The following is a 13,829-nucleotide window of genomic DNA, read 5'->3' as shown; positions in this document are numbered from 1 at the left end:
AGTACTCAGTCTATATTCCAAAGAAAACCAACCCACAAAATGGACTAATTTGGAAGTAAGTATTTATGAAGGTATATGTAAGGTAAGTATTTATGAAAGTATTTGGAAGGTATTTATGAATTGACACAGAGATAAGTAAGCAGAACTAAGTGAACAACTTATCATACAAAAATATTACAGTGAAAAAACAACTTTAAAACATTTAATAACTTAGGTCAATGTGAGAAAATTCACAAGTCTAAAAGAAAGAAGTTTAAACAATTCACTAGAGGTGATGAAGTTAAAACACAGAAACAAATTTTTATTCAACGCCAATAAAGGAATTCATTTAATTCATCAATGTGTTCATTCACTGAGGGATTTAATTTTTCCCACATTATCTCAAATAGGGGTTGTAAGATTAATTTTAAACATGTAACTCAAAAAATAAAGATAATGAACTATTCAACTGCCATAGATATTTTCTTGAAGGGAAACAACAAATATAACATACATATGTTGGCAAGAAAAAAATAAATGATTTGGGGCAAGGTTGTGAAAAGTTTTAAAAGTTAAACAGATTGTATAATTCATCCCATATTTAACAGTTAGCCACTAGGGTTGACTGAGGAGATCTGCAATTAAGGAAAATTACTTTGGCAACAGTGTGTAGGATGATTTGAAATGTTGAAGCATGGAGATCAGTTAGGAAACTGTTGCAATACTTTTTGCAAGAGAAAGAGAGCATATAAATTTTAACAGTAGCTACATGAGCTACAAAAATATTAAATTCCAGAGATATCATGGAAGAAGAAAGAGTAAGACTGAAATCTGAGTAACAGAAAATATAGTACTGAGTTTAGTAACCTAGGAGACTGGAAAGATCGTTGTGACACCAAAAGAAATAAGGTAGTTTTGGAGATAGGGAAAGGTTTTTTGGGGGGAAGTGGGGGGAATTTACTGGTTTCAGTTATGAACATATGTTTTACATGTTTCAAGTACATTGGTAATATGGAATTAAATGGAGAAAACTCAGTAGAGAAAATTGATCTCGAGAAATTAGTTAAGGAATAGAACTTCAGAAAATATTCTAGTTTGTACCTGTAGTTAGAGGTCATCACATTAGGATAATGAGCCAGGAAGGGAAACTGAGGAAGTGGATCTGAACAGAAAGGGACTAACTAAGAGAGAGCAGTATAATGAACCTGATAGCCAAAGATTACCAGGAAAAAAATAGTCCTCAAGATCAAATGCAGGAGACAGTTTGGAAAGAATGAGGTCTGAGAAAAGACAATCTAACAGCACAAAAGGTCTTTGGTAAATTTTTGAGACAGCAGTTTCAGTTGAGTGATAAGGTTAGAAAGGCAGATTGCAAAGAATTGAGGAATCTAAAGGGGCAAAAACAGGAGACAGCATGCAATAAACAACTTTTTCAAGAATTTTGTACACAGCACAGTACCTGGCACATAACAAATGCTTAATAAATGCATGTTGACTGGTCTTGACTTGACAGCTAAACTCAAATTCACCTTTCTTCAAGAAGTCTTTCCTGAGTTTTGTTGTTGCTTTCCCTATCATGCATAGTTTTAAACTTATTCTGTCTATATTTTACTTTTGCTCATTTCTTAGTATGTTAAATTCCAGGTATAGTATGAATTTTCTACTTTTATTCCCCTGCACCTAGCATACCAGAATCTGAAACACATTATGTTTTTAATAATAGCTTCTTCGTTGATTGTCTGAATGATCAGGTAAATGGACTTCTATTTAGTAATCTTACCACATTACATTTTCTCTGCCTTTGCTTGTATGTAGACAGGCAACTCTCATAGATCCCAGCTTATTTGACCTCATTATTTATTCATTTTAATCTTAATGAGTGTGACAGTGACACTTTGCTACTTAAGGGATATTTTCTTCCTTAATTAAGCCATATTTTCAATGCACTTTCAGATGATTTTTAAAGAATTCAAAATATTGCTACATATTAGGCAAACTTAGTTATAGGTTATTTTTTATTAATTTAATATTTTTCCAAATTACATGTAAAAACAATTTTAACACTTTTTCTTCCGATATTGAATTCAGAAATCTCTTCCTCCCTCTCCTTTCCCCTCATTGAGAAGACAAGCAATTTGAAAGGTTATACATATATAGTCATGCAAAATACATTTTCGTGTAAGTCATGCTGTGAAAGAAAATGCAGATTTAAAAAAAAAAAAACCAAGAATATTGAAGGAAAAGAATCTTCCATTTCCTTTCAGGTTCTGCCAGTTCTCTCTCTGGTAATATGAAACACCTTTCATCGTGAGTCCTTCAGATTTGTCTTGGATCATTGCACTGCTGAGAATAGCTAAGTTCTTCACAGTATATCATCATACAATACTGCTATTACGGTGTACAATGTTTTCTGATTCTGCTCTATTTACTTTTCAGCAGTTCATATACATTTTTCCAGGTATTGCTCAGAGCATGCTCATTTCTTAAAGTACAGTAGTATTCCTTCACAATAACTTACAACAACTTATTCAACCATTCCCCAATTGATGTATATCCCCTCAATTTCCAATTCATTATCGTCACTAAAAAAGTTGCTATAAACATTTTTGTACACAGAGGTCTTTTTCCTTTTTTATTTTTATTTCCTTGGGCTACTGATCTTGTGGTGGTATTGCTTGGGCAAAGGAAATGCTTAGTTTTATAGACTTTTGAGCATAGTTCCAGTTATTGTTTTTAAAGGATATTGAGCTAAGCTATCAGTGATACTTCAAGTGTACAAAGGATATATATATATATATATGTGTGTGTGTGTATGTATGTGTGTGTGTGTGTGCATATACACATATGTTTGGGTATCTATATTTCTAGATAATTTTTATATATAATTTATATATTTACCAAAAATTCTTAAAACTCTATAAGGCAATTTAGTGAGTGATGAAAAAGAAACCAGGTAAAATACCACCAGTCCTGTAATAGGGACCATCATCGTGTTACTTTCTATTTTTGCTCTCAAAGCAGAAACCACTCTACCAATACAACTGTTTTTAACACACTAGAGTGTTCCTGGAAGTTCTCACAAAGGAGATCAATAGAAAGTGGACGAGTCAAACTCTTATTTGAAATGTAGAACTTAAAGCATTCAATTGGTTTAGGGGAAATTATGGCTGTTAATGATGAACACAGTGAATGTGTACATATATCTAGAAGCTATTAGAGATTTTCCGAATTTGAATGTTACTTTTCTTGAATTATAAAAGAATCATTTGCCCTTGGAATTTAGCAATGCTATTCACCAATCAAAGGCATTTATTATGTGTTATTAGTGAATTACAAATTCTGACAAAATATGAAACTCATTCCTTGTAGAAATAATCATAATCTGTTTAAGTTTGTAATGAAAAGCTTACTTAATTTTTCATTGACTTTTTTTTAGAATAACAGATAAGTAGCAATGATATGGTGATGTCAATTTCTTCCTAACACTTATCCCATTTTTGGAAGTAGCAGCTATAAGGAATACACTGTTACACAATCTGATCCAAAAAACACTTGAGAGAGGAATGACTAAAAGGGAATTCCTTCAAATCACTTGCTGCTTTGTAGGGGTTCTCCAGAACATTTAAACCTAAAACATCATTAGGCAGTACTGCCTTCACAGAAGTAGGACGCAGCACAATTCCTAGTAGGGTGACCCAGATGAACCACATGTATGCTAATCATAAAAATGTCATTTAGTGTCTTTTGTTTAAAAAGAAATTATGATATTTTACACATTAAAAAGAAATATATTAATACACTTCATTAGTTTTCTTCTTTGGCTAAGTATTAAGCTAGCCTGTGATAGCTAAGATAGCCAATTATTATGGGTTCAGAAGGGATAAAGAAAACTGAAGGTGTACTTTGGACTCCCTCTTCCACTGATTTAGCAACAGAAGAAGGTATTAGGTTACCATTCAGAGAGCCAAATATGTACTGTAGTTTCTGAAATACTTACTGTTATTTTGGATTCCTTTAATTAGAAAAGGGAAGTGGGAAGGAAGAGGACTAAGATGTGGATATGCCAAAATAGTGCAACATCCTTTAAAATCTCTTTAGATTTATGACTCTGGTAGTAAAACTTCATGTGTGTTCATGCTTTCCCATACTAGATTAGAGAGTCTCTTAACTAATTCTTAAAAAAGAACATTTCTTAAAGGATATCCTACAGACCTCCTAAATTTTAACAGCATGTTCATTAACACCTTACAGATCAAAACCATGTTTATATAGCAATCCAAGAAAGGTGAGTGTTGAAGTAACCTCTCCTCCATTCCTGATATCATCTCATAACACCCAAACCTCCCCACGTTATCTACTCATATTTTATTACATTACTGAATCAATTTATCACACATTTGAGAACCTATTATATACAAGGCACTGGATTATATTCTTAATTTTTTCACTGTCAGGGGCACAAGCATAATACATTTTGAAGGTGTTTTCTTTTTTTTGATACTTAAAAAAGGATTTGGTTCTGAGGAATCAGATTTTATCGACCATTTCCTCACAAGTAATAGCTAACAATAGTCCCCTAAAACACCAATGAATAATACATTGCTTTCCAAGAACTTGTTTACTTAGTTTAGATTCCCGTGCAGATTAAGTTTAGTTTGAAGTGTATATTTTGACCATTAGGCTTTATCGATTGTATTGATATAATAAATGAAGTCAAATAAATGGATTAGTGCAGATCGTTATCATAGCGGAGTTCCTGTTTGAAACCAAGCTGAAAATGATACTCTATTCCCATATAGAAAAATATTAAAATGATTCCTGGAATTTAGAAATTTTATAGAATTTAGAAATTCTTTTAGACAATTATAAATGGGATGATTTAGAAAATTTTAAATGGTAAATGAAATTCAATCAATGAATATATTTTGACAACCTATTACGTAAAAAGAAATGGGCTAAAACCATTATTATTGAAGTCAGAAATATGTGAAGTATGGTCTCTTGTTCAAGAAGCTTTCAAGCTAGTAAATGAAATAAACAATATAGGCATGTAAATGTCAATAGAGAGCAACTTAAATTAAGTATCATAAGGTTATTTAGGACTTTAATGGAGAGAGAGAGAACTTTTAGATCCAGGGCATAAAAAGAAGTAGTATATAATTTGGGTCATTATAGAGTTCCATAAGCGACTCCTCCAAGGAAAGATTTGTTACATACAAATTCTCTGAGATGAAAAGAGAGATACACACAATATTTGGGTATCAGTTATAACTCAGGTTGTGATATCACTTGGCAGTGTTGGTGGTAATGAAATGGAAGAAATATCAGCTGGGAATTCCATTAGATTTCAAAAGATCCAAAAAGGGCTAATCAATCACTTTTATGATTGAATACAGCTCAATGGGATTTTTTTTTTTTTGAGATGAGGGGGCAGATTGCATCCTCCATTTATGCATTTGGGTTATAGATATTCTGAAACTGAATTATCAAATACAAATTCAAAGACATTAATTTTATGTAACAATTGACCTCTTCTGGAATTGTTCATTTTAAAATATAAATAGCTGAAGTAAACATGGACAGACAAGCTAAGATTCAGAAACAAATTATACCCAAGATTTAAGTTGTTGACCTAAGGAACATCCATCAAATGCCAACTGAGAAATGGATGCTTTTTTAGAAAACTTCACTTGCAAGCTGTTTTCTCTGAGGGATTGTGCTTTATGGAGGTTTTAAATGAAGTGCTTTCTAATTAGGTAAAAATGTCCCATAATTCTTTGGTGCTGAAGTAAATCCTCATGCAATTACAATTTTTTTGCTATATAAAAAAGTGCTCTTTGGCAACACCTGGAATTAATGTCTGTTGAAAGTCAAATTTTCAAAGGAAAATTATTTTTTTGAATTATCTTCCAGTCTGTTGGTTTTGCGACTTGGAGGGTGATGTTATAATTTCCCTGAACTTTCTGTGAAATTTTTAAATTTAATTCTTTTTTCTGGATATGCACTCAAATTTGCTACATTTATTTTCGTGGTTACTTTTGGATTAAAAACTTACTATTTGTACTGTTTTCAAGTTGTGACGTTAAAGATCTGTTATTGGCGTTACCTTGTGGAACTGACTCACTCTAGAAGAGTATGATTCTGACTACTTGTTGAGAGGAGTTGCACATAACCTTCAAGTGGATACAAGCTTTCTTTCTTGAAGAAGCACATATTATAATTAAACGGCTTTTTGTCTTTTGCATATCTCTAATTCTTACACTCTGTCACACTACAATGATGCTTTTCCAATTAAATATTTTACATTTTCTTCTATCTTTTCTTTCTTTAGATTTTGTTTGACTGATTCTTGCTGCCTCATTGAATCATTAGTGTCTACTTGCCCAATTCTAATCTTCATCGTATTGTTTTCTTCAGTTAACTTTTGCATCTCCTTTTCCATCTGACCAATTTTTCCCTTTAAGGAGCTATTTTCTCCATTTAATTTTTGTACTTCCTTTTCCATTTGACCAATTTTCCCATTTAGGTTTTGTGTTTCCTTTTCCATTTGATCAATTTTCCCAATTAGGTTTTGGGTTTCCTTTTCCGTTTGATTAGCTCTTCCTTTTAGGGAATTATTTTCTCCAGTTAACTTTTGAACTTCCTTTTCCATTTGTTCAATTTTCCTTTTCAAAGTGATGTTCTCATCAGTGAATTCTTTTTTTATAATTTTAAAATCATTGGCCAGGTTTTCTTCTATTCCCTTCTTCAGCTGTTCCAGGTAAGCTAGTTGTGCTTGCAAGAAATTCATAGTCCCTTCTGAAGTTTCAGATGGAAGTACAGTCTCAGCTCTGACCTCTTTGGTGTTTGTGTTTTGGTCCTTACCCCATAGAAAGATTCTATGGTTTTTTCTCCCTTCTGCTTTTTCCTATTCATGATGTTGGCTGAGTGTTGTAGCTTGGGGTTCTTTCAGTCAGAAGGTACAGAACTTTGTGTTGAGCTGATGTGTGAAAAAGCTAAAAGCAGGTTTTTGTTTTTTGTTTCCCAGATCAACCCTAGGGTTAACTTGTTAAGTGTGTGGGAGGGGTGGTCTGGTCACAGGAGCTCTCCTCAGCTGAACTGAGGCAAAGGTAAGCTCTGGGGATGGTGATCCCAGCTTCCCTATTGTCTTCCCTTTTCCTCTGGAGGGCTGAGGCACGCCTAGATGCTAATGCGTGTTCCCACCCCTCCTGGGTCTCCTCTCCTGGTGCTGAGACTTGCCTGGGTCTTGGTGCGAATTTTCTCTGCCCTGGGTCCTCTGTCCTTCTGGATCACCTCCGCCACAGTAGGAAGAATCCCCCTTTGCTATTTTCCTAGCCTCTGGTGTTATGAGACTATTTGCCCCCTTCTGCTGTTCCCACAGATCCAGGATTTTTCTGGGGAAATATTTTATGGTTCTTTCACTGTCATCAGCGGGAAGGAGAGAGTATTTACTGATCACTCCACCATCCTGGCTCCCGGAAGTTCAAGTAGGTGACTTACTGAAGTTTAGTCTTCAGGCTGAAGGTTTCAAGGGCTGCTGCGCTGATATCTGGCGCTCAGCGGCTCTCACCGGCTGGGTTTGGCTGGTCTCCTGCTCCGCTGGTTCCACCCGCCACTCTCAGGCTTCTCAGGTCCCTTCTGACCCAATGAGGGGCTCACCCCCATGGAACAGATCCTTCCCGTGGACCTTCCAGTCTAACCTGGGCTCCGAATCTGTCAAAGTCTGTCACCCACTGGATTCTGCACCTCCAAAGTTTGGTCAGATTCTCTTTTCAGAGGTATCCAGAGGAGTTTGTCCAGGAGCTTAGGTGAGTCATTGCTTTCACTCCGCCATCTTGGCTCCGCCCCCCACACTACAATGATGAAAAGAAATGAGAGTTTTGATATAAACTTTCCATTCTTTCCTATAGTCCCAATGAATCATAACTTCGTTAAAAATTATACTTGTGTTACAAGTTGCTGGATTCTCCCCTCCTCACATTTCCCCCCAGAGGTGCAAAGGAAACTTAAAAGTTCTTAAGCAGACAAGAAAACTACCATCAATACTTTGTCGTATTAAATATAAGGCAATGTTTTTCGGTTTTGTTGTATGCTCCCTATATTATTATTACTATTATTATTGGTATTATTATTGTTACCATCATCACTCTAATCATGTTTAGATTGGATATCTAATGCCATGACTGTAAGGAGATAATTTAGATAAAGTGCTTTTCTCATCTAATCTTCCAACAGTTGTGGAAAGTGTCTGGGTCAATCGATAATAACTTAATTGCTAAGCAATGTATTATTTTGTAGTAACTTATGATATTCAAAAATTTTAATAAAGGTACCATGTTGATGTATAATATCATCCATAAAGACATAGCTAGGTCAATATTCTTCCTTCTCAATTATCTGCAGTTTATTCATTTTCCCTTCTATATCCTAAGACTTATTCTTTATGTACTCTGACCTGAATCTAACCAATATTTTAGCAGCATCATCATGAGTGGGTGTTATAATTTGTAAATAAAACAATCAAATCTTTCTCTTATGAGACTCTGATTCAAAAGATATTAAAGGTATTTCTTCAGTAGACTCTCATGTATTTGTGTAATCTCAAGGGAAATTGACATAAAGAAGAGACCTCTTAATGGAAGACAGTTTCTTTGTTAACTTTATAATATCTTATACATGAGTCTAGAAGTTAATCAATTAAAATCACCTGGTCTTCTGTGCAGCGTCAGTGTTTCATGCTCTGAAGAATTCAAAGTTGAGTTCCCTCTCAGGAAATGTGTTGAGTTAGTCTGAATTAGTCAAATGACATAGTTTTTAATGATAGTGACTATGTTCTTTTAAAATGTATTTGAAAAGCCTTTTATTAGAATGATGAACAGATATAGCCCAAGTTTTATCTAAATCCTCCACCAAAGCAAAGCCCCATGTCCAATAATTTTGAAGGAATCTCTTTTTATTTCTAGCACATAGGAGCATGAAAATTAAGACTGAAGTGTGTGTGTGTATGTGTGTATTAGAAATTGTATTATCTGTGGTTTTAGTATTCTGAGAATTTAGCCTTTTGCAAAACCCATGAACTAAATTCCTGAGATTTGACTTTTTTCTACTTATAAATTGTAAAATAAAAACTTCAAAAATGTCAATGAATGGCAAGGGTTTGAATGAAGAATTGTAGAAGACATGTTTTTCTTAAAGACTTCATAATTCTATTTTTGCTCCCTATTCGTCCTGAAAAGTGTTTGAAAACTTCCTTCTGTTATGTTTCACTTTTTTAATTTTTTTTTTCATTTTACAGCTAAATCTGGAACTTGGTGAGGGAATGAAATAATATGTTTATTAATCCTCTTTTGCTTTAAGTAATTTGATCTGAGTAGAACAAATAAAGTACAACTTAACCAATTATTCTAACATCAGCTTAATAATATAAAATTAGAAAAATTCACAAAATTAAGATGTAAAATGAAAATATATCAAGCAAATATAGATTTTCAAAACGTATGTATAGTTATATTGATAATATAAATGCACATTTTGTTCCAGTATTTTCTTACAAGGATGAGTAAAGGTCAGGATATACTATAGTTTTTGGTACAAGTCTTTCCTCAGTGAGACACACATACATCTTTTTTTCATGAAGGAGCTCAAACTCCAGAAAATTTGTGACAAAGCCAGGAGAAACATAGAACAGCTCAAATATTGTGTTAGAGGTTCCCTGAAGCCCCAAGAAGTGTTACTACGTACATAAATCTAAATTCTGACACTTATTTTTTTTTTCAGTTGAGAGATGATTTAATTTAATGTTAACAATCCTGCACATATGCAATATGAAAAACACAAATTGTGTTATTTTTAATTGATGAATCTTTCCATTTCAGGAAAATCTTTAAAGGAACTAGATAGAATTATCAATTGTTTTTATTACATTGCCTTATGGATTATTTAAGAAATCTATTTTTAAACTGCTTTTCCAATTAATATTGCTTTTTCTAATAAATTGGAAATTTTAAATATTCACATTGTACTGCCTGTATGGTTTTGTTTTCAAAAATGAAGTTTTGTTTGTTTCAATTCTCCATAAAGCAATAGATTCTGTGGGATCTAGGGAACAACTAATGAGTTAAATCAGACGCCTGAACAGTAATGATGAACAACTTCTACAACACCTGAGACAAGGGTTCTTTTTAACTTCCTATATATGGCTGTGGCAATAGTTTTATGAAGTAAAATCTATCTACTTGGGGTATCTGTGCCTTCTAATTACTTACATTTTTACATTAACGTCAGTAATCATCTATTGAAAAGTTTCAAAAATTATCTTTTTCCCCCTACAAAATAGCCACAGACTTCTCTGCAATAAATTAAGAAAAATGGGAAATACCATGACTTTTTTCCATTTGATACGTACCCACTATTGATTTAACTCAGGTAACTACCTAGCATTTTCCCACTGACATCTAGGGTAACCTTTACACTTTTTGTGAGGGAGGAAGAAGGACTGGTTTAATGATATTTTCCTATCTCTACAGAGATACTCTAATGCAGAAAATACCTTCTCTAAAATTTAAACACATGGTTAGAGCTAGCCCACGTTAATGCTTGCATAGCTCAGATTTCTTCTGCGTAGTTATTCTCTACACTAAAGATGATTGCTACTTCTTTTGGCCATAGTCAAATTTTGACTTTTGACTATTAAAGTGGATGAATGTGCCATTGCTCAGTGACCAACCTAGTGATGAGTGTGTCTGTATATAGCTAAGCTGGTCCTAAAGCAGCAAATATGTGTACTATTGGCCAGCTTAGGTTTCAAGCACGTTTGATTTGTTGGCTCCTGACAGGGACATGGTGGAAAAAGGACAAACACAACCCTGTTGAGCTCGCAGCCTAGGAGCCAGAGCCTAGAAAAATGAGTGCAGATTTTAAATAACTAAAATATTAGGGGTGATATACCTGCAGAAACTTGTGAATTCTTGTTTTCACCACTGGAGCTAACAGAAAGGGCCTCAATTTTTCGTACATCCCAGAGAGAAAATATGCCACCAAAAAATAGCAAAAGCTATGAAAGTAAATTTTCAAACACCTTTGTGGGATTCACAGATGAATAGAAGTTTATGCCCCATCATGACAGGTAAATTTGAGAACTCTTTTACTCTGGATCATTGTACAGATGATTTAAAGAATTTTCACTCCCCTCCATCAAGATATGAAAAAAATCAGCATGTAGCTAAGAAAGTTGATAGGAAAACTGTGAATTAATATCCTTAATGAAATGAATCTTGCCCCTTATCAAGATGATTTTCTGCCAGTGAAAAGCAGTGGTTCCTACAATATTGGATTGTCTGGAGGATTTTGATACATTTGTAAACTTGTCCCAGATTCTAAGGTGTTTTGAAACTTTTTTAAGTCTCCAGTAGTAACTGACTCTGAAATTGTCTTAGAAGAAGTTAAGTGTTACTCATTGGATGATAATTTCCTATTTATTTCTGAAGTTTTTAAAGAGTCCCCAGGAATAAAATCTTCTAGAAGCCCTGAAAAAAATCACGGAGAAAAGTGATAATATAAGATCTGCTTCACTGACTGACAAAAACACTAATGAAATAGATATTGAGCTTTAGAAAATGAGTAGAATGGTGGTGTGGTAACCCAAATTTTTATTATTAATGAAATCATATCTAATAAGGAATAAGAGAAGTTATCTTTAGACTCTAGAAGGCCTGAAGAACCATTTTCTAACACAGCACATGATATCTAGTCTGCCAGTGTATCAACATATTTGGTAGCTAGTAACCCTAACTTTGTCAGCAATGATAAAAAAAAAAAGAAAACGATGATTGATTCTGAATTACTATAACTTGCCTGTTGTAGAAAAGAAGCCCAATCAAGTGGTTGGGACTTTAAGAGACCAGTCTAAATAAATATAATTTGAATTTTCTGATAACATTACTGTCAAGCCACCATCAAGCAAACTAAGGATGGGGCCTGTGATTAAACCACTTTCCAAGAAACCTTCTGCAACCCAGAAGAAAGTGACAAGAATCTTGAGAAACAAAGCATATATCAGGATAAAGAAAGTATGGACCCTCTTCTAAAAGTATCTTATAATTTAGATTGGGATAGTCTTAATGATCCAAACTTAAACCCATTTGAAAAAACTAAAGTGTACACCTTTCACTTCTAATCAACAGAAATCTAACAATGGATGTTTTAGTAGATCCTATTATAGATCTGTTGAAGTATAGCCAGAAAGACATGGATGTGGATGGAGAAAGCGTCAAACAAGAAGTTTAAGAACGTCAAATGAAAATTCAAGAATTGAAAGAAAAATATGAAAAAAAAATTAAATATAGAATATTTAGAGATGGGGAAAATTGTGCAAGAATAGGAAGGGATAATAACTCAGCTGATGGTGGATGCTCAGAAATAGAAGGCAGTTGCAATAGCTAATCTCCATATGCTTTTATCAGAAAAACAGTAAATGAGAGTATCCCTGAACTCATGGAAAAATCTTTCTCTTATCTCTGCAAACAACAAGAAAAGAGAAGGAGCTTTTAGAAGAGTTTGAAAAACTGAAGAAGCATTGGAAAAATGTGTTGAAGGTTATCTAGTAAGAACTGAAAAAGGAGAGTGAGGTACCAAGCCCTGAAATTTGACTCAGAAGAGAAATGAAACCTAGCAAAACAAAAATATTGCCCAGTTTCACAGCAAAGAGAAAGGTGAAACTCCAGCTTTACAAGCAAATGCATGAAAGGCATAAATAGGAGTCAATTCACTAGAGAAAATCCTAGAACAATCACAAAAAATAAAATAAAAAAATGATGAATTTAAAAAATCTGTGATGACTTGATTTCAAAGATGAAAGAAATCTATCCCAGGAATTTTGAAGTGTTGCATTCTTTGTTCACTCTAACTAGTCCTTGTTTCAATGTATGTTTATGTCTTGTTTAATCATCATGTGCACTTTCTTAACTTCTATTTTTGATATTTCAGACATAACAAAGTTTCTTTATTAGCTTGGTAAATTGTTTCTTTTTTTTAATGTGAGTGAATAAGTTAATGATTCTTCATAAAATAGATACTGGAGTGATTTCCTTCTCCAGTTCAGTTTATATATGAGAGAACAGAAGCAAGCAAGGTTAAGTGACTTGCCCATGGCCACATTGCTAGTAAATATCTGAGGCTAAATTTGAATCCGAGAAGAATAAACTTTCCTGACTCCAGGCCTGGCACTGTATGCAGTGTACCACTTGTTTGACACTCGAAAAGTTTATAGAAAAGCATTTTTCCTGTGATGAACCAACTGGTAGTAGGTAGTCTTTGTGCCTGTTGCTGAGATCTGAGTAGAAGGGTGAAAATGTTTTGCTATTTTTAAGCTCATTGAAGGAAATAGGTTGCTCACAGTGGATGATGACTAGAGGAAAAAGAATCACTTTCTGTTAGCAGTGCTTGTTGGTGGAAGGGGAGGCTTGTTTGTCTTGGTTCTCATTGCTACATAGGGTTTCAAATTAGGGAGAATTATCAGGAGGGTTTAAAGCTTGTCGTTTAATGGTACTAGAACACTTCTAGAAACCTCAAGCAAACTGGAGGAGACATGTGCTTCCCATCACATTTTAGTCTGGTCACTGATTTCAGGATTCACACAGTAAATATACATTCTTCCAAAACAATGAGTGGTGTATTGCTTAAGATAAAGATGAAAGGGAACATTATTCTGCCTCTTTGAGTCAAGTAACGGATTTCCAGAGATTGTCAAAGGATATCCCATATTAGCAAGAAAAATGGTTTCTGCTCAAAGGTGCATACTGTTGGTCTTTGTTAAAAGAACCTGGTCAGCTGCTTCTGGCTGCTTCTGCTGA

The 13,829-nt window shown here is 34.0% G+C and overlaps 2 pseudogenes; both read left to right on the top strand.

The window, feature by feature from the left end:
• The window catches only part of LOC140502611 (uncharacterized), a 53,809-nt pseudogene extending 41,655 nt beyond the window's left edge, over nt 1-12,154 (top strand).
• A 17-nt stretch (nt 12,155-12,171) lies between these two features.
• Nucleotides 12,172-12,921, top strand: LOC140502610 (transforming acidic coiled-coil-containing protein 3-like; annotated as a pseudogene).
• The last annotated feature ends 908 nt before the right edge of the window (nt 12,922-13,829 follow it).

This window comes from Notamacropus eugenii, chromosome 4 (assembly GCF_028372415.1).
Source record: "Notamacropus eugenii isolate mMacEug1 chromosome 4, mMacEug1.pri_v2, whole genome shotgun sequence".
NCBI lineage: Eukaryota > Metazoa > Chordata > Mammalia > Diprotodontia > Macropodidae > Notamacropus > Notamacropus eugenii.
The sequence above is the reverse complement of the archived record's forward strand: the minus strand, read 5'-3'. Positions and strand labels throughout refer to the sequence as shown.